We start from the raw sequence: 21,127 nt of genomic DNA on the forward strand, positions 1-21,127 counted from the left end.
GGTCCGTAAGCACATCACCAACAGCTTTCGACTCACCGAATGAGTGAGTGAAGGGAGGAAGGACGGAATGGTGGGTGACATCTGCACTTCCTGAACTCCACTACACACCAAGCTCTTGGTGTCAGATCCCAGGGGACCCACCGATCCCCCACGACCACCCATAGGCGTGTGTCCCTGGGCCGTGGGGTAAGGATTCAGTGCTGAGTCTCCAAAAATGAACATGCAGTGCGGAACTCATGCTTGCCCAGCCTGGCGTGACCCTGATGCCGGCCCCAGGATGCAGCTCAGGCCCAGCTCTGCTGGAAACGTGGGGGGAAGCCCGTGGGGGGAAGCACGGGGAGGAAACCTCCGTCCTTTGGCTTTTGCCCGCACTGTGGGCAAGCGGGCCTGGGGAGGTTGCTGTGCCCACGATGAAGGGTGCTCAGAGCACAAACGGAGGCCGCGTGTGGCTGCAGCCGGCCCCCCTGGTCTTGCCCAGCTGCCTGCTCCGCTCCCAGCTGGCATGTTTAGCACCACCTTATCTTCGGTTGGAGCTCCCTTTAGCAAGCTGTGGGGTTTTCTCTGGTGCCGAGCGGAGCCCATGGCCTGGCCAGTTTCTGAGGCCTGGCTTCCATTTGCTGAGAGCTCTTTCCCACAGACGCCACCCCACCCACCCCACCCAGGGGCCTCTGAGGGGCTGTCCCCCACCCTGTCCTGGCAGCCCCTGGGCTATCTCTCTGTGTTCCTCCTTTAACCCCAACCTCAGGGACAGGCATGAGAGTGGTGCTGGCCCAGGCCCCCCATCCCCTATCTCTGCAGGAATCCCAGAGCCCATGGGGGAGTCAGAGCTTCCTGGGAGCCCCTGGGGCCTGGAGCCCTCAACTGGGTCAACATCTGGCTGAGTGGCCGAGCCTTTGGCCTCCTGTCTCCTCCTCCCCCGCCCCCTTCCCCGAGGCCCTTCCTCTCCCCACTAGTTGGATGCTCCGCCAAGCTCCTCGGCGGGAGCAGCACACGCTCAGCCCATCCTTCCCGGTGGAGGGTGGGGATGCGTCCCAGGGCTGAGGTCACCAGTGGGGCAGTGGGAAGCGCCTCTCCAGCCCTCGCCTGCCCGCCGCTGGGTGCTGGGAACAAGGACAGCAACCTACTTGTCTTGGGGCACCCTGGTGAGCAGGGGAAGAGGTAAGGGGGGCAGAGCTGGAGGGGGACGAATGAACAAAACAGGCTGGTGTCTGCACCGGACGCCAGGAGTCCCATTAGAGGCTCCTGCTCGTCAGGAAGCAGAGTGGAGTGGAATCCAAGCCAGGAGGAAGGAAACTTTTCCTGGAGTGAGAGGCAGAGTGAGGGCCCAGGGGGCTCTGGTGGCCAGGGTGTCAGAGCTGCCTTGGGCCCCGCAGTGTGGGGGTGGGGTAGGCCCCTCGGGAGCACCCCGATTTCTGGGCCTGGCACCACTTTTTGCTTCTCCTTGCCCTTCTCTCAGTGCATCCCCTCCTGGCCCCTTGTCTCCTATCAGGGGGCCTGGCTTGTATTCCTGCTGACGTTCATGCGCCCTCTGGACTGGTATGGCCAAGGGCTTGATGGCCCCTAAGTGCCTTGGGTCCCGCCCCCTCCCACACCTTCTAGTCTGTCCCACTTCCTGCACAGTGTTTCATGGCCAGGAGCCGGGAGGCTGCCGGAGTGTCCGCTTCTGTACCCAAACTTGCCACCCACAAAGCCAGCGTGGCCCTGAGCCATCACCTCCAGGCATTAGTCTCCTCGCCTGTTGCAGAGGTGACATGCCAAGAGGATGTTGCCACAGGTCTCTGGACGACTGATCGCAGACCATGATCCCTGATGGATTCCATGGGGCCTCACCGGGGGGGCCTTGGTGGTAAGCCGGGGTTTCTCATCGCCAGCCACTTGTTCTCCTTGGGAAGGAACTGGTGAGTTTCTTTTTGTTTATGTCGTAACCAAGCTACCGAGATGGCAAACTTGGGTTCTGCAATTACACAGCGTTTCAGAAGCAAATTGATAGAATAACGTGTTATTATTGGCTACTGGGTTAATAGCTATTTTGGCAGGAGTACCAATCCCGCGTGGTGTTGCTGGCGTGGGTGTGAGAATGGCGCGATGGGGTTGAGAGCAGTGGTCGTGCGTCTTGCGCAGCACAGCAGACTTACTCCTCTGGCAGTGCCGACGTGGAGGATGCTCAGCCCTGATTAGCTGTTGTGAAACCAAAACCAGAGAGGTTGAGAGACCAGCGTCAGGTCCCACAGTGAGTCGATGCTGCAGTTGGGTTTGAGGTCCCCCTGGGAATGAATAGCTTGGCCTGTGATCCCTGAAGGCAGAACAGGAGCCTTCACTCTGAGCGTCATGTTGGCATTGCGGGAATTGGAGATTTGGAACCTGCCCAAGTCAGCCCCCTCTGGCTTCAGGCCTCGGCACCTGCTGGGCCCCTGCCTGGATGCTCTTCCACCAGATTCCACGTGCTTCCTTATTGTTCTGGTCTCTGCTCAGGTGTCACCTTGTCACCTGTCTAGAGTAGCGCCCCACCCGTCTCATCCTGCCCCGCGTTTCTTCCTTGTGGCCCGACTTATTGCAGAGGGATTTGGTGCTGTATTTTCAGTCTCCTCTCTACAGTGGAGGCTCTCTGTGGGCAAGGACTTCCTTATGCTCACGGTCCTGTCCCCAGAGCCTAGAACACGGTTGGCACGGTTGGTCATCTTTGTTGAAGGAATAAATGAATGTAAAATGCAATGTCATTTTAAAAAATGGCTGCCATGTCACAGGTGGCAGTTTTTCTGTCCTCTTAGGAGACAGTGGGAGTTGTGGGGTCTTGTTAGTCTGTCCTTAAGGGGCAGCGCATAGGTCCTGCCCTAGGGCTCAGGATGACACCATTTCTTCTTGCTACAGAAGCTCAGAGGGAATGAGTTCCCTGCCACCGGGAGGGTCCAAATTCATTACAGAGGGGATTTAAGGGCTGGGTGGGGACGGGGCATTGGGTTTCCTGGAGGGCCTTTCTGTTTGGGTTCCAGCATGGGCTCAGTGGGAAGATAGTGAGGTGGGCTTTCTCTGCCACGTGACATTAGCAACCCCTCCTCCAGACCCAGGGAATGGTGGTGTGAGGACGTAGAAAAGCGAGGCTGCTCATGGGAACGTGGGAGGTATGGCTTAGCAAGACCAGGAAGGCCTGTGCTGAACCAAGGCTCTTCCCAGAGGCCTCTGCTCTTGCTGCCACTGATCTGGCAATGACACGCAGTCATACGTTCATTGAGCGTTTCCCGTGTGCCTGACACTGGACCAAAGTGCTTAATCTGGATTTTCTGATTTAATCCTCGCCGCAACAGAGCGGGCAGAAGGTACTCCGAGAGGTCCAGTAATGGACCTGAGGTCACACAGCAGGTCAGTGATGGAGCTGAGACGTGAACCCAGGCTCTCTGTCTCCGCAGCTTCCTGGACACGACCCTGATGCCCCTGGGATGCAGACTGCATGGGGCAGGGCTTCACCAGGGGTGTTCGCTGCCCCAGCACCGGAAGAGAGCCTGGCACAGACTAGGTGCTCAGTAAATACTCGGGGAATGAATGAATGAATGAATGAATGTGAGGAGTTTCCCAAGAAGAACAGGAAATGCTCACTTGTCCTTGTTGGTCCCTTTGGGCAAGGAGGGAGAAAGCCAGGGCAGTGGTGGCCCGGAAGGGGTGACACGGCATGTGCTTGGTTCCCAGAAAGACTTACAAGGGGCTGCCGGACGGTGTGTTCCTAGTGGGAGGGCACACTTGTTCGTGGGTGTCGGTGGTTTGTAGGGAGGTGAGTTTTGGAGGTGCGTGCTCCCCCACACACACCCTCCCCCTCCAGTGTGTTGTGTGGAAGGAGGCATCTATTTGAGGGGCTTTACCAGACAAAAATGCAAAGCCCCACCCCACCCTAAATCACATTGCTGAGCTGGTACCTTTAAGAGCATGAGGGTCTCAGTTTATTCTCTTATTAAATCTATTTGTTCTGCTCTGCTCTGAATAAATAGAAGCCTCCCCCACTTCCCTCCCTGCCACCCCCAGTGTCTCCTTTGTTTTAATGCCATTTCTCTGGGGATTCAGGCTGAGGCAGGAGAGCTGACTGAGCTCTACCTCCATCTCTGCATCCCCCCCCACCCCATACCCTTGCTTTCTGTCTGACTCCAAGACGTTCTTTCAAATAGAAGAATGACAAATGTGGGCCACACTGAAAACTGGACTAATTACATTCTGGGCCCAGGCACTGAAGCTAGTGGTCAAGCTCATTAACTCTTCGGCTTCCAGCTGTGACCTCCACCTGACAGGGGCTTCCTTCAGTGGCTCCTTGCACCTTCTTTCTGATTAGCTCATTCATTCATTCATGCATGCATGCATTCATTCATACCATAACTTAGAAAGTGCCTTCTTTAGACCAGGCCCTGAGGCTTCACTATTCCACCCACCCATCATTCCATCGTTCATGTATTTATGCCGTAGTTACCAAGCGCTTCCTCTGGGCCAGGACCTGCAATGCACCCATTCACCCATTCATTCATTTATTCAATCATCAACAGACAGTTATGGCCAGGCATCTTGTGGGAGCTCCCAGGGATCCCGAACTTTGGGGCTTCTCAGCATTGTCTCCAAGCTTCGGGCCTCGCACAACCCTCAGGGGAGTCACTCACCTGAGCTGGGTTGGGGCAGCCTCTCCTTTTCCCAGGTGCCCCTGGGAGGAGGAAGTTGTCTTATCCATATCTTGCACAGGGTCCAGGGTGATTGATGTCTCTGTCAGGTCGTCTCTCTCAGTTTGCAGCTCTGCATTCTGTCGTCTTCTCAGCCTCTTCTTGGGTGTGTGTATGTGTGGGGTCCCGTAAATCCAACCATGCTGACATGCTGTGAGGTCGGTGAGTCAGGCAACCTCAGTATCCCCACATGCACAGGGGCTGGTTAGCTGGGCAGCCCCAAAGGTCTAGTTCAGCTTCCTGAGGCTCCGGCTCCTACTCTGTAAAATGTGTCTAGTGAAAGGATTGTGTGTGGTTTAAATGCTTTAATACAAGCCAAATGTTTGTGACTAATATAAGTAAATGAATAACATGCAGAAAACTCACCTGGCATATACGCGTCGTAAGTTCCCAGTGAATACATTTGTGATGATGATTTTCAAGCTGATGAGAGTAGGCGCAGTGTGGGGTGAGATGAGGGCCTGGTGGCAGCAGAAAGTGTGACCGTTCAGGCTGAGACAGCAGAGGCAGGGGCACGGGGTGGTGTAGAGGCGCCTAGGGAAGGGTCAGCGACGCCCAGGAGAGACCAGGACACCATGCGCCCCCGCCGTCTTGTCAGGGACTTCAGCTGCTCTGCCCACACCTGGAAATCGAGTCAGGGGAGGCCCCCGCCACAGCCGCCTCCAGGGAGGGGCCTCACATGCCAGCCCAGCAACTCAGGGCTCGCCCTCCCTGTGGTCCGGGGCCAGTGGCTGCCTTGCCAGCGCTTCCCCTGCACTAACTCCCACCACGGGCAGGCTGGGCAGCCTTCAGCCGCTGAGGCTCCACAGCTCGGCAACAAAGCCCACGATTCTTCTGGAGGCTGAAACAGGAAAATCCAGGGAAAATGGAAATGTGTCTGCTGAGTCATAGATTTGGATGAGTATAAAGGGTAAGTGGGACGTGCAGCCCGGCTGCGTTGCTGGTACCAGCACATCAGCGCGAATCCTGGGGCTCTTTCCTCAGTGGGGGCCCCAGCCCAGCTCGTCTCCCTGCCTGCGTCTGGCCAGGTGCCGACAGGGGCACACGGCGGCCAGGGCGGCATGCCACTGCCCCGATGCAGCCTGGGCAGGACAGAGGGACCCATGGGGGGCTGCGGTCTTGTGTGAAGCAGAGGCCGGAGCAAGGGCTCCACTGTGGGGGACCTGAGCCACTTTTTGGGGACACGCGGCCCAATTTTAGGTGGTTCATGCACTTTTTAAAAATTACGTATTTATTTTAATGGGCATTACCAAAACATCATACCCATAATTTCATCACGACAATTATTCAGGGTTACGCTCAGGTAGGTAGCACCATTAGGCCGAAGGCAGGTGAAAGGACAACATTGAATGTGAGGGCGTAAGTGTTAAAGGTGGCTTCTCTGGTGTCACCACCTTAGGGACGCGGTGCGGGTGGGTTTCCCTGAACACAGAGCCTGCAGCCAGGAGTTGGGTCCCAGTTATCTGACGGGGCACTGCTCCCAGGAGCAGTAGGGATGGGGGAAGGTCAATATTGGGGTGCAGGTTGAGATCACTACTGCGGACCCGGGGCTTGATTCTGCAGGGACCTCTGTGCGTGCCGGATGCCCCAGGAATGGGCTCTGAAGGAGCCCACTGGCTCCAGCCCCTCTTCGGTTAGGGTCACCTTGGGGGGCATTAGCTCCCCACCTTCTGTGCTGAAGAGAAGCAGAGACCTGGAGGGGCTCGGGATGGAGCGACAGGCCCGGCGCTCAGACGTCTGTGCGTCCACAGCGCCTGTGCGGCAGCCCCGTCCGTCTCTCCTGCCTCAGTCTCCTCTTCTGTAAAGTGGGACCCAGCCCTTGACTGCCTTCCGGCGCTGCAGGGAGGGCACCTGGCTCACTGTCGGTGCGAAGAGAGCAAGTGTTGGTGGGATTGCCTGCGTCCTGCCAGACGCGGGAGTGTCCTCGGTTCCTCAGATGCTGGGCCGCGGATGGATTTGACTGACTGAAGAGCCGCGGCTCTGTGCTTCCAGGTCAGGCGGCGGCGTCCCTTGTCCCTGCAAGGTCGCCCGCCAGTCTGAGGACTGCGTCCCGGGAGGTGTATGGGCTGAAAATGGGACTGATCAGACATCGTCCCAGGATCCTTGGTTGGGCTCCAGCGACAGCTCTCAGGGACGTGACGGGGGTGGGGGGTGGGGTGGGGGGGGCGTATTCTTGCTCCTGAGTAGGTGTCACCCACTCAGCTTCTTTCCCTCAGACACGGTGGTTCATAGAGGCGTCCCACGTGGTTCAGAGCACAGACTTAGAGCTCAGGCGCCTTGTACGCAAAGCCCAGCTCGGCCGTTCTTTTCTGACCTGTAAGACCCTGGACATGTTCATTCACCTCTGTGAGCCCGTTTTCTCATCTGCAGAATGGGGCTGGCAATGATAACTGCTCAGACTGTGGTGAATATTAAATGAGACACCATGTGTGGCATGGAGCAAACACTCAAGAAATGTTTCATACGTAATAGATGTGACTTATTGGATGCATAGTATATGCGTTTACAGCACATATGTGCATACATGATATGAAATACAGCATGCGTATACACAATCATTTTCAATGTCTTCTCTAAGCTCAGCTCTAGATTAGAGGTGCCGGGTGGCTTCCTGTGAGATGGGAGTTTATGAAATTTATAATGTGAATCTGGTCGTCTGTTTGTTCGCTTGCTCGTTCTTTACCCTCACTGAGCATTTCATCTGTCCACACCTCCAATAAGAAAGCCACGTATACCGCTGCATTCTGGTATAAGATGAGGCAGGAGAGCCCAGGGGCCAAGGGTTTTCCCAAGGTCACACAGGTGCTGGGGGCTGGAAGCAGCCCCAGAACCAAGGTACTGCCCGGTGCTGGTCCAGCCCCCTGGGAAAGGCCCTGGGCTAGTTCCGTGAGTTTTGCTGCCTTCTGCCTGGGGCCAACCAGACTTGGAGGAGAGGGTGGCAACGCTGTGCCCATGAGTTCTGCTACTCCCTGGGCCTCCATCAGGGAGCACAGAGCTACTGAGACCTCCTGAGCCTGGCTCAGGCCCCCTTCCCCCAGGACCTGTGCCCTGCCCATGACCTCCCCCTGGCACCTGCCCTAGTTGCTGTGAGCTCAGAGAGCTGAGTGGTGGTCTCCAGGGACTGGGGACAAGGCCTGAGGGGTGGGGAACTGCCAAGGCGGGGCCAGGTGTGGCAGCGGGCTCTTAGGACAGGTGTTCCCCAGCTGCATCTCCCAGACCCGTAGCTGGCGCCTACTTTCCCATCATCTGGTCCCTGAAGGAGCTTGGCCTGGACTTGCTGTGACATCCCCAGGGCCCCAGGGACCTAGTTCCCTGGGTGTGGACATGGAGTGTCACAGGGGTGGGGGTGGGACACACCTGGATAGGTGCATACTATGCCGGGCACAGGGACCCAGCCTGGGCTCTGTGCCTATACAGAGCCTCAGAAACCCCCCAGATACGGGCATTATGGGGGAGGGGAGGTGGGGGTGTGATTACCCACACCTACCTGATCAGGTTCTGCTGAGTGTGATTCCAGAAGGCTTTGCAGTCTAGATGGAACGTGGGGTTTGAAATTGGAAGAGCTTTGACTTGGGTCCCCAGCTAACGGGGGATGGGGGTGGGTGGGGTTGATGCTAGGAGAGAGTTGCGACACTTTGAGAGCTGGAGACTTGCCCCAGATCAGATGACCAGAAATCCCACTGGGGGTACCTCATCCGCCCATTTCACATTCCAGGCTCCAATGATATAGTCGTATGCTCTGCAAGGAAGAGTGATGTGGGTTTGGGGAGGAAAAGTGACCTCAGGGGCAAAGCGTTGTAGTGGCCACACTCCCTTCCACACCGAGTGCCTAGTCTTTGGTCATTTATACCCCTCTGCCTTGATTTTCACAACATTCGAGTAGCGCTGCGGCTGTGGTTTACCTAGTATTTTTCTTTAAGTCAGTCCTCTTTTTTGTAAATGAATTCATTTACTGGATTCTGCAAAATCAGTATAATTTGCTGTAAGTAGACAGCAACCTTAAAGTACATTCAAAACAAACCTCACACTGCCGTTATTCCAGCCAGAAGCTGTGGCTTTCGGCAGATGCTGAGCCTGGAGTCTGTCCTCTTTCTTTGCTGGAATGTTAGGGATAAAGACACAGAACCAGATGGACGCCTTCTCCTTGGCCTGATGTGAGTGAGGGCAGGAAAGGGAACTGGAGGGGCACCGACTTCTCACTTTAGGTGGCAGTGTTAGCAAAGGCCACGGGGGCTGCCCCCTAAAATCATCCCGGGGCTCACACTGGGTCAGAGGAGGTCTTGCTCCTTCCTCAAAGCCCGATCTGAGTGCCCCCTGCTTCCCCAGATGGCTCCGCTTCCAGGCTCCCCCATTCCTGATCCTGCCCAGGTTAAGCCGTCTGGCACCCACTGGCCTTCCCCAAGGGCGGGCACCCTGAGCCTGCTGAGGACCAGCTGTGTGTCTGTGGCTACACCCTGCAGACCTCCAGAGTGCAATGCACGGCCGTCTCCTTGGGCCCAGACGGACAGCACCATGAGGGCTGACTCAGCCATGCAGGAGTCCTGCACCCCCGGATGCTTGGGAGGTGGGCAGAGCTGGGCTCTGAGTACTAGGCTGGGTTTGGGTAGGCAGTGGCCGTGGGGGGGCTTCCTTGGGGATTAGCATAGTCTGCACAAGGGCTCAGAGGCTGGGCCGGACAAGGCATACTCTCTCATAACAGTGGGTGGCTTTGATGGCTTTTTGGAGAAATATGGGATCATTTCAGACCTGTTCCACTAACTGCTGTGAAACTCCGGGCCTGTGCCCTCTCAGCCTCTGGTGTCTGGTCTGTAAATGGGGGAAATGATGGTGTTACCGCATAGGATGGAGGTGAGGACTTGGCGAGGCTGAGCTTATGAAGAGCTTGGCACCGCGCTGGGCCTCACAGAGCGCTCTGCAGGTGGTGGCTGCAGGGTGGGGCTGGGAGGTGATACCAGTCTGACGTTCGAAAAGTGGCTCCGTGTGCCCGTGTCCCAGACCGGAAAGGATGCACAGGACACAGAGCACATAAAGGGCTCAGAAATAAAAGTGATACCAAGAGCTACAATTCAGGGTGAGAAATGGCCCGAGGCAGTGCCCAGAGGTCAGGGCGGGCTAGCGATAGTGGCAGAGGGAGTCAAGGAAGGCTTCTCAGGGGCAGTGTCTGGAAGGCATGTTAGCCAGGACAGAGAAGGTTTGGAGTGCCATGGTGGGAGGAAAGGCTACCAGGTTACTCACCTCTTTCCCTGTAAAGGAGAAAGAACATCCACTCCCAGACCCATAGCTGGCCCCTATTTCCCCATAATTTGGTCCCTGAAGGAGCCAGGGCTGGGCTTGCTGTGACATCCCCAGGGCCCCGGGGACCTGGTTCCCTGGGAGTGGACATGGGGTATCACGGGGTGGGGTCTGCGATACACCTGGGCCTGGGTTGGTGAAGAGTGTGCTGGGACCCACGGCTCTGCTGGGGACACCGCTCTGGATGCCACATGCCCTTTCCCTGACGTTGGCAGACATGTCTGAACACTTCTCAGAAACTTCGAAGCCTTCCAGTCTTGTAGCTCTGACATCGGCAGCTGAAGCGCAGGGAAGGGAAGAGTGCTATCCAAACAAGCTTAATCCCCATCAAAGGATTATTTTCTTACAGAAAAGCTTCGCCTACATTTAATAGTTTTAAATTGTTCTGGGTACCAATTAGACTTTTAATTTTGTGCTCCCTCCAGCGGCTGGAGGATGTGTGCGGTTGGCGTTTAATCAGAGTTGATATATATATGTAAAATATATATTGTATATAGGTATATTATATATTGTATGTATCACACACACACACACACATTTTGGTGGTTCCAGGGGAGGAGAGGAGATGAGAAAGCTATTTCGGGGTTTCCTTTTGGTCCTGCCAGGCCCGTGTCTGGGGGGCATGCTGGGGGCTCCGAGTTTCGGGTTCCCTGTCAGGGCTGTGGGGGACATCTCCAGAGAGCCCACCAAGTGGGCCCCTGAAGGTGGTCACAGGGGCTGCCAGCACAGTCCTGCCTGGAGGACCTAGTGCCGAGTTAAATATATGGATTATCCCCAAATTCATGCAGCAATAGGGTGAGTTATTATTGATTCACAGAGCACGACCAAACATCGCTGCATGAATTAGCAAACAGCTGTTTCTAATTTGAGTTTAGAACGGTACACAGAGGAACTTGTTTGTCTGTTCACTCCTTTCATTTATAATGAATTTTAATCACCGCTACAGGTGAGAAAAATGTAGAAACAAGCTTGTATCTTGTGGAAGAAACAAAGGAGAGACAGATGCTAACAGATTTCCAGTCTGTGATGAAAGGGATGGTTTGGTACACTTTACATGTAATTAGAGCACAGCTGTTTCCAGTCCCAGGTCCACGAACGCGGCCGAATGTGGGCTCTGCTGATCTCCAAAGGGAGTAAAGAAAAACAGTGATTCAACCCCAAAAGCATTTGCTTTCTCTCGAGTCGAGCAAAGAGCCCTTTGCTCCGGGCCTTGGCGGTGTTGTTTCGAGAAACCTCGTGGAGATGACTTCAGGAGACGCTTTCTCCTCCCTGGACTAGGTGGGAGGTGGGCAGGGCGATGTTGGGGTGCGAGGGAGGCCCCAGCCAGAGGATGATGGGAGAACCTTCTGGAGCCCCTCCACTAGCCATAAGCATCCCATCTTTGGGGCATCTCTCATAGGGGCAGATTGGGGGGCTCTTCTTCCCTGACGGAGCTGATCAGGACTCTGCACTTTAGCTGGTCTGATAGTCTGTTCACAGTCAGTTCTTGGGTGAATTGACTACTGTATGCTGGCTTCCCCCTGCCCCTCCCGGTCTGTTTAATTTCTGCAATAAAACTCAAGCCCAATTGCATTTCCAGTATCAGTGCTAAGTAAATTTGTCTAAGGGATGGAGCAGCCGGGCAGGCTGTTTGTTCTGTGAGGTCAGGGGCTTCCAAGGGAAGGCGGGGGCCTCCTTCCCGTCCTGTGAGTCCAGCGGCCCTTTGGGATGGCAGCCCTCTAGGGTAAGGGGACAGGGGTGTCAGGGAGTCAGACCTCATCTCCCACCCTTTCCCCCATGAGACTGGAGACCCAAGTCCAAGCCCAAGCAAGGCTGCTGGTGCTTCAGTTTCTCAGTCATAACAACAAGAGGGTTGGGCTGAGTGCCCGTGAGGCTCCTTTCCTCTCTGACATCCTGGGGTGGGAAATGCCGAGTCCCTGTGGGCCCTCGTGCAGGTCGAGTGTCCTTGGCTTTGAAAACCATCTTCTGCAGGGGTGACTCTTGGTTATTGGCTTAGACCTTCCTACTTGTTAGTCAGGTCTCAGGGAGATGGGACCCTGCACTGTCTCATGTCCCTTCAAACCCTCATGACTATTGCCTGTTCCCTCTCCCACTCTCTGCCCTGTGACCTTATGTTGAGCTGGGGAGCCAGTAGCCTGTGACTAATTTTATACATTGTAGAGCACTTCTCATATATAATACTCTACAAATATTCCCTTATTTCATCTGCATAGCAACTCTATAGTTGGGACTGTTCTTATCCCATTTTACAGATGAGGAAACTGAGGGAAGTTAATGAATTTGGTGGAGCTGGGAGTCTAAGCCCAGCTGCTGGCCTCTTAGCCACCAAGTAGACACAAATGCCCCCAGGGCCGGGGACACCCTGTAACAGGGAAGGGGGCTCCAGGGGTATAGGCAAACAAGATGGTGAGCAGACCTGGTCCAGTGGCGGTGTGGCTGAACCCCACCATAGACGTGCCAGACGCCGAGCCCATGCCACCAGCTTTCCCTTTCTCCTTCCAGAAAAGCCAGAAGTGAATGTGGACCTTTAAAACAACTTTGAGAGTTCCTGATTTTTATGTTGGCATTTTTACAAATAACATAACTGGAGGGCCCCCAGACCGTCTGGCAAGAGGACAGCTGTGGTGATCTCTGTCCCACTGCTCAGGTCATCGTTTCTCTCAGTCCAGCTGGCTGAGAGCCCTGGGCTGGGAGTCCTGTCCCAGTCTTTTCATTTGCTTTGTGACAATGGGATGTGACCTAACCTCTCTGTTCTGTTTCCTCGTCCACGGGGTGATCATGCAGCTTACTGTGCAAACCCAGTTACTTTGAGTGTGAAAGAGGGACAATTACTGGGTGGGGTGCTGGGTTCCATTCCAGCCTTCCTGGGGCATGCTGCTTACTTGTTAAGTGGGAATACCCGCCACCCTCACAACTATAGACATGCTCCAGTGTCAAATGGAATAACGGGTGTGAAAGTGCCGTGTAAATATTTTATTGCGTACAAATGAGTGGATTTACAACGAACGATAGTAGCGTGACACTAGCGACCTCCTTCATGTTCTTCAGCCAACATGTATCGAATGGTTGACAGCATATGCATGTTACCCATTGTGTAAGGTAAGCACTCTCATTGTCCCCATCTATACATGAGGAAATGGCTCAGAGAGGTGCAGTCACTTGCCCCTGTCACACAGCTAATGAGTGGCAGCTTGATCTAAGCAAGCTTGTATGTTCCCTGTGGTATGGCTTCTCTGTCTCCCAGTGGCTGATGTCTCCGTGCCATTGACTGAGTCTCTTGAAGCTTACGCCTTGTTGGTGACTCTGTGCTGTCAGGTGGCACTTCAGGATCCCCAGAGCCAGCTGCACACGGCATCCCGAAAGGGGGAGAGAGCAGTACACTGGGATGCCTGCTACGTGCCATTCCTCATTTCTGCAGCCGGGATCAACATCACTAATGGATCCCAAGCTCTTACAGCTGCAGAGGCTCTTAGAGACCAGTTCATCTGATCCCTTCTATCAAGAGTTGGGGGAATGAAAGCATGAATAGGGATGTACTTGCCTCGGGTTACAGTGCCAGAATCTGACCCCAGTCCACTCATGATGTCATCCACTGTGGCTCACAGCCTCACCCTCTGGGCTCAAAATTGTACCCTCTGGCTGCAGCTTTGCTTTCTGGGCTTGTGGTTTCACCCTCTGAGTCACCGCCCCCTCCCCTTTTTAAATGAAAGGCAGCAAATGTTTGTAGCAGAGTAGTTTTGTTAGCCTGCTTCCTGTCTATAGAATTTGAGGGGTCTTCTTTTATCTCGTACTCTGTGTGTGTGTGTGTGTGTGTGTGTTGTCCAAGCTAGTAGTGTTTCTGGTGGTATCAAGTTCTCAAGAACCTTGTGAATCTCCTGTGTATGTCCTGGGGATCGACTCCATTAGAAAAGAGGTTCCTCCATAGATATTTCGTAGGTAATCCCATCCCTACGAAACTTTCGGATTCTCCGGAGATGGCTCCAGGGCAATGCCTCCAAACTTCTGGGATGCTCTCTGGTTTAATCTAGTGAATGCGTGAGTCACACCCTTCATCTTTTCAGAGCCTTTTGTGTCACTGAATACTCTGACCTTTTGATTTTTCTGTGCTATTAGCAAAATGTGCAGTTACACCCTCAGTTTTATTTCTCCAGAGCATGCTTTTCTATTCATGACTCTTAATTATAGTGTCTTGCAACCTGGGGAGGGAGGGACTTTCCCAAATCATCAATTCCTGGTTCCTGTTGTTTAACAGGACTTCTGTCAGTCTGTCTCTTTCCTCTCTACTAGAAGCTGTCAGAAAAAAACAAACAAACCAAAAAACACAGGTCGTGCCTGCCACATTGCACGTGGAAATCTGCTCAGCTAGATACCCATTTTTACCCACTACAAGTTCTGCTTTCCGTGTAACAGGGCCAGTGCCACGAAGTTCTCTGCCACTACACAATGGGGTCCCTTTCTTCCCGTTTCCCATCTCATGCTCCTCATTGCTTTCTAAGCCCTCCCCCCGGTGCTTTAATGTCTGCACTGCTCTGCTCTGGATGATATAGGTGTTTTCCTTGGTGACTTAGGCTTTCTCCATTGTTCTCCTTCCTTCCTTCTGAGTCTTCACTAACAGAGCCGTTACCAGCCATAATTCTATGAACCGTCTTTTAAAAGGCAGCATAGACTTTTTCTGTCATACTCCTGAAAATTCTCCTAGCCGCGGCCCACTGCCCAATTTCCAGAGAAGCTGCTACACTTTCTGGTATTTGTGACAGCAGCGTCCGACTCTGGGAACCAAAATCTGTATGAGTTTCTATGACTGTTGTCACAAATGTCCATGAACTTAGTGGCTTAAAACAACAAAAATTTCTTATCTTACCGTCCTGTATGTCAGCAGTCTGACGTGGTCTCACTGGGCTCCAAATGCCAGGGCTGCGTTGTTTTTTTTTGTTTGTTTGTTTTTTAAGGCGCTGGGGGGCATCTGTTTCCAAGCTTTTCCAGTTTTTCGAGACTGCCCACAGTCTTTGGCTTGTGGCTTGTGGCCTCCTTCCATCGCGTCACTCCGACCTCCTCGCTCGCCTCCCTCTTCCACAGTTGGTTTTGCAAGGCTCTTTGAGCAGCCTGGCCTGTCAGCCATCGTGAGGAAGGTGGCCAGCTGCATTCATTGGTGCTCGGCCTCAGAGCCAGCCTGGCCTGGGGGTCCACTGCTGGCTTTGCCCACATCAGGACATGACCCTGCCTTTGTGGCAGGTGGGATTGTAGAGTGTGGGATTCCTTCTGCCTCTCCTTGAGCCATAGGGTCTGGGCTCAAGAAAGAGGGAGCAGCTTTTGCGGTGGGACCGGCCCCGACCTGACATTCAGGACCTGGGGAAGCAGTGTAGGCCAGTGGTTAGTGAGTGGACGGGGTGGGGGGTGGCATCTGCCACTCGCTACCTCTGTGTGCCCAGGAAGTTGCTTTCCTTCTTGGAGCCTCAGCTTGCACAGTTATGAAGAAGGGGAGGGTAATTGTACCTACCACAGGGTGAAGTTGTGAGAAGCAAATGAGAAAATGCTGGCAAAGGACCTGGCTTATAGGAAATGTTCCATAAACAGTAACTACTGTGGTTTTTATGAGTTTAATCCTGGATCCGTCTGCTCCTTGCTGTGATTCAGTTGCCTTAGTTTCCCCATCTATGAAATGAGATGAGTGATGTTCTGTTAACTCCCCTCCCCCCCACTGATGTTGATTCCACATGTGTGGCTGTAGTTGAGTCAAGGAGCATTCTGGGATGGATGGCCAACTTTGGCACCTGGTGGGAGGCTAGAAACAGGCCAGGCACCCTGTCCCCTTCCTGGCTGTGTCCCCTCTTCCCCTGGGTCTAGTTTGAGGGGAGCTTGGGGCCTCTCAGGGAAGCACACATCACAGTTTGCTAGCAGCAGCTCCAGGAAAGGGCCTTAGAGGTAGCCCAGTCCACCTGTGTCACAGAAGAAGTGGCTCAGAAAGGGATGGTGACTTCCCTACGGGCTCCCCAGCCACAGAGCTGCCTCTGGGGACCAGGGCTCCCCCAGATCCATGTTCCCTCCAGTGCACCAGGCTTCTAAGGGATGCAGAAAGACAGAGCGGCGAAGCTTTGAAGTTTCCCCCGCATGTGATCAGGAATACGCCCAGATGACCCCTGAGCCAAATTTGCATCATGTCACGTCTAGAAAGCCACCTGCTTAGGTTCTGGCTGCCTCTGTGGGAAGTGCAGTCTGTGGTCTGCCCCAAAGCACGTTCATATCTTGTAGCTCTTGTCACCTTGGGCTCTGGGACATTGGTCTGCCTCCCAGGCTGCCTGGCTGCTCTGTGCCCACTTGGGGCAGGCCTCACCGTCAGCCAGGGTGGGCGCTGACCCTTCTCTCTGCCTAAAGACCCCTCCAGAGCACAACACAGCTCCACAGTATCTTCTCTGTCCTGTTGTGTCTGCCTGCACAACAGGATTTTGGGGACCCTGCCCCAAGGCCTCGCTTTACAGAGAGGACAGGCTGCTCCTTTCTTGGAGGAAGGAACCTGATGGCTTCTTCTCTAGCACTGGTGCGAGCAGACCCCCTCCCCCCATTTACTCAGTGCTCTTTGAATGTCCCACTCGGACGCTGCTCTGCTCATGGCAGACATCACCAGCTGATTTCAGTACTCACTTCTTCTGAGCCCAGAGATGACCTTCGAATCCTTCTGAATACAGTGCTCTAGGCAACCATGACCGACTTGTCATCCCTGGACGTTCCCTTCTCTCTCTCGCTGGACCTTCTGTGTCATACGGGATTGGTGTAAGTGGTTCCTGAGTCTGAGGTCCCAGTTCTCCACAGTGATTTCCATTCCTGGAGCAGCACGGAGCTTTGTCCTGTGGGGCATTTGTCTCCTTGGCAGTTTTCACTTCCCCAAGGAAATGGGTGAGTGGCAAGGAGACCTCTTGAGGCTTCGTGAAGGATTGTCAGGCCTTTTTGTGGCTGCCATGGAGCCAATCTGGATGGTTGGGATATTGTACAAAGTGACCCTTATGTTTACCCAGAAGGGACTTTGAAAACCAAAATTCCAACTGCCCACGTTACAGTGGAAGCAGCTGAGGCCCAGGTCTCCTGATGGACTCTGTCTCGTGTTCCTTTCCATCCCTAGCGCATCTCCCCCCGGTGCCTTGCTTGCTCTAAGTCAGCCTTCCTTCATGGTCTGAAGTATCCATCCAGTCATTTGTATTCACTTGAATGGCACTGCCCCACCCATGAATGTCCTAGAAACCTGGGGCTGCCCGGGTGTCAGCCCTTTTCACCTTCTCATCTACTGCAGGGAACCCTCCCAGTGCTTTTTACAGAGCCTCTTATTTCTCTTGCATAGTTTCGGTGACGGGGGGCTCACTTCCTCCTCGGCCTGTGCCCCTCATTGCAGGAAGGTCCCCTTTCGTTTCACTCCTACGGGCTAGCCACTGTCCCTCGTCTGTCCGGGCACTTCCTTGGCAGCCCCCACCTTGATTCTCTGTGACAGCAGGTGACGTGGAACTCAGGCTGCCAGGCCTTCTGGGTGGCAGCCACTCGGCTGTGCCCTGACAAGGTACGTCTGTGGCCGTTTGCAGGCTGCTGCGGCACCAGCCTGAAGAATTCACCACATGTGGCCACACGAGCTTGGGGTCTCCCTCTCATTCTGCTGTTGCTGTTGCTGAAGCCCAGTTAATGCTCTTTTTCTGCTTAATTGAATTTTTATCAAAATTTCTACCTTCTTTTATGCGTGTTTTGGTTCTCTTCTTGCGATAGACAGCAAAACGCTCATAGAACTCATTTCCTCGCAGGCCTTTTTGCAGGATTAGTCATTTTTAAATGACTTTAATCTCCATTTTGAAAGTGATTTTTCTACTTATTTTGTTATATTTCTTTGTACTCTTGGGGAGGGGAAGCCGAGGGCCTGGCATCAGTCACCGTTTCCCACTGGTCTCCTCATGTAACAGAGCTCCCTCCCAAAGGAGAGGAGTGTGTAGAATCGTGGGTGAAAGCCCTGACTCAGAACCTGGGGGGTGAATCCTGGCTCTACTGCCTGCTGGCTGTGTGGCACTGGGCAAGTTACTCAGCCTCTCTGTGCCTCAGTTTTCTCACCTGTAAATGAAACAATAAGTGTACTTTCTCGTCTGGCTGTTGAGAGAATGGAATGAATTAACATGTAAAGCGCTTAGAAGAATGCATGGTACACAGTAAAATCTAGACAAGCATTTACTTGGGATTAAAAAGGGAACTGGTTGAGCGGGACTTGCCGTGAACCTACCTTCTCCCTGACTTCGGGAACGTTGAAGGGGACCTGGAGGTTGCCTTTTGCCCATTTCTGCACCCCTCCCTTTCTGCACATCTGCCAGAAGGTGCGGCTGCACATGTGTGGTGTCGTAACAGTCGGCGTGACGGGAACGACACCACTGCAAGATGAGGGCCCCTCTTCCTCTCCCGACATCCTGCACACATATCCTGGGCACCTCGGCCCCCGCTCATCTCTCCATCTGCTCCTAGAGCTAAGGGTCCCCAAAGCAAAATGCATTAGGAGGGGTGGGGTGGCAGCAGGCGAGGTTAAATGCTATGAGAATAAAAGGCTCTAAACAGGGCGCTCGGAGTTTGGGGCTTTTTATGTCAACGTGACCCCCCATTCCCCTTGATGGGGACTTTCCGGTGCAAGGAGCCTTATTTTCATTTCAATTCAGATGATTATAATCACAGGCGGTGTTCAGTTTGTCGCTCCCAGGGTAACGGGCTTTGCTTTAGTTTTGAAACTTGTTTGTGGAAAAATAAAGCCAGCCCGGCATCCCCACAATGGCTCTTGAGGACTGGCGTGGGGCCGGTCGATTGTCCTTCTTAAAGCCTGATGGGACCAGGGTGAGTGGAGCCCGCACTCCTGGGAGACACAGGTGCCTGGCCATGGACGCAGGGCACGTCCTTCACCTCTCCACCCCTCAGCCCCCTCAGCTCAGAAATGGGGTGTGACTGATGGCCGTGAAAATGCGAAGAAATGAACGGTGGTACTGGAAGCACTTAGCACAGTGCTGGCACATGGGACATGCTCATATTATTAGCACTAGTGGCAGTAATTAGTACTGATTATTATTATTGGCCAAATAGTGCTTTTCTTTAACAGCTTTATTGACGTGTAATTTGCATACCATAAAATTCATTTGTGTTGAGCAAGCAATTCAGTGACTTAGTAAATGTACAGGGCTGTGCAGTCCTCGCCACAATCCAGTTCTAGGGCGTTTGCATGATCTCAGAAGGATGCCTCTTGCCTGTTTGCAGTGTCCTCCCTCCTTCAGCCTCGGGCGGCCACTGATCTTCCTTCTGCTGCTACAGATGTACCTGGTCTGGACATTTCATGTGCATGGAATAATAGTGCTTTTTCACGTTCATTTTTCTCATCCAGCCCACAATGATTCCCGTTTCTCAGATGTGTAAACTGAGTCGGAGCGATTAAAAGTAATGCTCACAGGGTGGATGAGAAACACAGGACTTCGAGTGCAGGTGTCTGCTCTCACCCTTGGGCAGGTGGCATGAGGGTTTGCAAGCAAGTGCGTTTCATCCTGTGCCTCTCTGGCCTCGGTGGGCCCCTCCCCAAAATGCAGACGACGGACCAGTCCCGGTCGTCCTGTCGGAGACGGCTCAAAGAAGATCCAGATTCCGACTGCACAGGAGGCTTGATGCGTGGGTCCCTCTCTCTTTCTCACCCTCACAGGTGTAGTCTTGTTTAACTGGCTTGCGCAAGCTCGTCCAGACCCTGTTGGGGACCTGACTGGGGACAGTCCTGGTGCTGTCATCTCCTGGGGAAAGTCACTGTGGCTGTGCCTCAGTTTCCTTGTCTGTACAGTGGGAGGGGTCATGGTTCCCCCTGCCTGTGACCATGGGAAAGCACTTAGAGTGGCCAGACACACAGGAAAGGATCTATGACAGCTTGAGTGAGTCTGAACTAAGACATCAAAATAATAATAAGCTGGTTGAGCCAGGCCAGGGGCGGGGCCAAGCGGGTCCCCCAGTGGCCCCAGCTCCCGCCATCTCCTCCCATGGGCCCCTTTGTCTGCACCCTGTGGAGCCCAGCTGGCAGGTGCTGGGAATTACCAGGCAGAGGCCGAACTGCCTCCCCCCGCATCTAATCCAAGTTGCTGGTAGCGGCTGCGTCCTTCCCGTCCGAAGGGCCCTGAAACATGAGACCCCCCAGGGGAGCAGGTGCCTCACTCCGGGAGTGCATTCTGGGAGGTGCCCATGCCAGGCTGGTTGGCTGGGCTTCAGAGGTGGGGAGTCTGCCGGAGACATAGGACTCGGGGCTGGGGACTTTGCCTGCGGTACCCGGGGGCCTGCGTGGGCACCAGGGTGGTGGGGGTGGCCTAGGAGCAGGCTCGGCGCCAGCCGGAGGGACCCTGCAGGACCCTTCACTGGGCTTGCTACCTCTGAAGTCTGGGGGTGTGCCTGGGACAGCAGCAGCAGCTGTGCGGACGCGACGTCCCTGTGACTGGAGTGTGATGGTGTGTGTGTGTGTGTGTGTGTGCACGTGCGTCTGCAGGTGGGTGTGCGTGAGTGTGTGTGTGTGTAAGTTGGTGTGTGAGCGATAGTGGGAATGATGGTGTATGAATGGATATGTATGCGTGTGAGAGTATGTGATTGTATGTGACCGTGTGAGCGTGATGGTGTGTGTGTGTGTGTGTAGGTGAGTATGTGTTTGTGTCTAAATTTGTGTGCGTTGTGGGAGTGACACGTGAGCTGCGTGTGTGCCTGTGAGTACGAGTGTCAGTGTGCTGGTGTGTAAGAGTGTCTGCCAGGGTCCGCCCTGGCCAGGCAGTGTGGCCCCTCTGTCCCCTCCCTTCTGAAGGGTCTGGGCTGCCTCTGGCAAGACTTGCTGGGTGACATCTGTGAGGCTAAACTGGGCTGCCTGGGGCCCGGAGAGGCGGGGGCGGTGGTTGATTTCCTCGGGGTTACAAGAGCAAGGTCAGTGCGGCCGACTCTGAACGTTTGTCTTTCTCTCCGCTGCCCATAGCAGCCTGCGGTCCATTTCATTCATTATTAAGTTTTAAATCAAGCATCGGAAACTTGAGCCATAGAAGTCACTCTCTGCTCAGGCTGACTCAGTTCACCCCCTGCCGCGTCTCACGGATCTTCCCTGGCTGTTTGCTGCGTCCTGGGTGCCATTGTTTTCCTAGAAA

At 54.2% G+C, this 21,127-nt stretch overlaps 1 protein-coding gene and 1 long non-coding RNA gene across 4 annotated transcripts in view; one reads left to right on the forward strand and one right to left on the reverse strand.

Annotated features, from left to right (window-relative positions):
- The window catches only part of ZNF423 (zinc finger protein 423), a 325,408-nt gene that overhangs the window by 179,885 nt on the left and 124,396 nt on the right, over window positions 1-21,127 (forward strand). The gene's annotated exons all lie outside the window — the stretch shown is intronic.
- LOC141567520 (uncharacterized) lies at window positions 1,984-5,640 on the reverse strand. Its single transcript, XR_012490205.1, has 3 exons — window positions 5,055-5,640; window positions 4,632-4,948; window positions 1,984-2,178 (listed from the first exon to the last, which is right to left on the reverse strand). It is a non-coding gene; the product is annotated as an uncharacterized LOC141567520 (long non-coding RNA).

The sequence above is a fragment of the Rhinolophus sinicus genome, linkage group LG11, assembly GCF_036562045.2.
Source record: "Rhinolophus sinicus isolate RSC01 linkage group LG11, ASM3656204v1, whole genome shotgun sequence".
Taxonomy (NCBI): Eukaryota; Metazoa; Chordata; class Mammalia; order Chiroptera; family Rhinolophidae; genus Rhinolophus; species Rhinolophus sinicus.